This window comes from Octopus bimaculoides, chromosome 10 (assembly GCF_001194135.2).
Source record: "Octopus bimaculoides isolate UCB-OBI-ISO-001 chromosome 10, ASM119413v2, whole genome shotgun sequence".
Lineage (NCBI taxonomy): Eukaryota > Metazoa > Mollusca > Cephalopoda > Octopoda > Octopodidae > Octopus > Octopus bimaculoides.
The window spans coordinates 9,034,452-9,036,493 of NC_068990.1; positions in this window are offsets into that span (position 1 = coordinate 9,034,452).

Sequence of the window (2,042 nt, forward strand, 5' to 3'; positions counted from 1 at the left end):
GTAGATATGATCAAGAAAATACGTGAGGGTAGAAGTTTCATGAAGGTGGGCCGCGAATTTCGTATGGATGAATCAAGCATTCGTTCCATTTACAAAATGCGTGAAGATGATTCGTTTATCAATGTGCTTTTGGGGAACTAAACACCAAGTGGTAAACGAGGATAGATGTATTTGATTACGATTCTCCATAAATGTCTTATTTCGAATCCGGCTATATTGATTTAAAATTTGGCACAAGGCCAGTAATTTCGGGAGAGGAGGTAAGTCGATTATATTGACCCCAGTATTCAACTGGTATTTATTTTAACCATTCCGAAAAGATGAAAGACAAACTCGACCTCGGCGGAAACGAATCCTCTTATATTGCAATAATCCGTATTGAATTGTTTCATCAGGAATTGTCTTCAATTTTGTTAATTCCCATTTGTGTTGTTCAAATATTAATTTTAGTTCGTAGTCTGCATTTAAGCTGAATTTTGAACTTGAAAATGGAAGGTTTCTCACCATTAGAACACTAATGAGAAAACAAGTTATAAAAAAACACGGCATAGTTACGTTTGAAAAATTCGAAAAATAAAATCTGATTCCATAAAAAAAAAAATAGAAAACGGGTTAATCTCGGTTGGAAAGCTTCTCTTCTCTTCTTTGATCGGTTCCAGCCTGATTTTGTGGCAATGCTGGGGCAGAGGTAAGCTTCATAAATTAATAAATTCTAATTTCTTGTCGATCTAGCAGTTGAAATTTGAAAATAAAGAATACTAACAAATAAAAACTAACACAACCAAATGTGTATATAAAGTGAACTTGTCTGACTCAGTTGCGTGTTAATTCTGCCTAAAGGTGACATGAATATCATTGTAAAGGCGACCTCACTTCTGACCATTTTCTGTAGTGCCAATACATCTAACTTGACCGGACTGTTGTTCGAGATGTTTTTTGCCCCGTTGCAGTGAGAACTTTTTTACTGCTATGCTTCAGTTTGTTTCGTTGTATTGAAATATTGGTTTCAAATTTTGGTACAAGTCTAGCAATTTCGGTGAGGGTGAAGTTAAGTCGATGTGATCGACTCCAGTACTCAAACTGGTACTTATTTTATCGATTCTAGTGGAATTTGAACTCAAGGCGTGCTAACAGCTTTGCCAGCACGGCGCCCTGTTTTGAAATATTCTTTGTGACAAGTTTCATTGTTTCAATAGAATTGTGGACAGGGATCGATAAACATTTCGTTATACTGAAATAATTCGTTATATTGGTATTCATTATGAATTTCACCTTCTACGTCAGTGGTTCTCAAATCATTTTTTGCCTCTGGGTCCCTAATCATTCAATGTTTAAAAAATCTTATTATATGTTTATAATTAGATATTGTTAGGAATTACACAGAAAAAATTGTTAAAATATTTTGTTTATTGTAGAAGTATAAACCAATTTATTGCATTTAAACTTTAACAATAAATTTTATGTGGGTTCCCAAAGGTCATGTGGACCCCGGTTGAGAATCACTGTTCAACGTTAAATGCTCATAATGAGAAACATTACAGTAATTAATTAAAAAACAGACTATTTCTATAATCTTGTAATCATTGTTGTTTTACTTTATCTTCACTGAGTCAAGGTGGACCGAAAGAATAAGAGACAAAGTTGACCTAAGCAAAATTTCAACTCAGAGCATAAAGACGGATGAAATGCCACTAATGAAATCTTCATAATGCAAGGCAATGGAAACAGCTTTGTCTTTGTTTCTTGTTGTTGTTGTTGTTTTTTTCCACTGTTTTTCATTAAAGATATTTTACCAACCACATGGTTCCGGGTTCAGTCCCACTGCGTGGCACCTTGGGCAAGTGTCTTCCACTATAGCCTCGGGCCGACCAAAGCTTTGTGAGTGGATTTGGTAGACGGAAACTGAAAGAAGCCCGTCGTATATATGTATATATATATCTATATATATATATATATGTGTGTGAGTGTTTGTGTCTCTGTGTTTGTGCCCCCAACATCGCTTGACAACTGATGCTGGCGTGTTTACGTCCCCGTAACTTAGC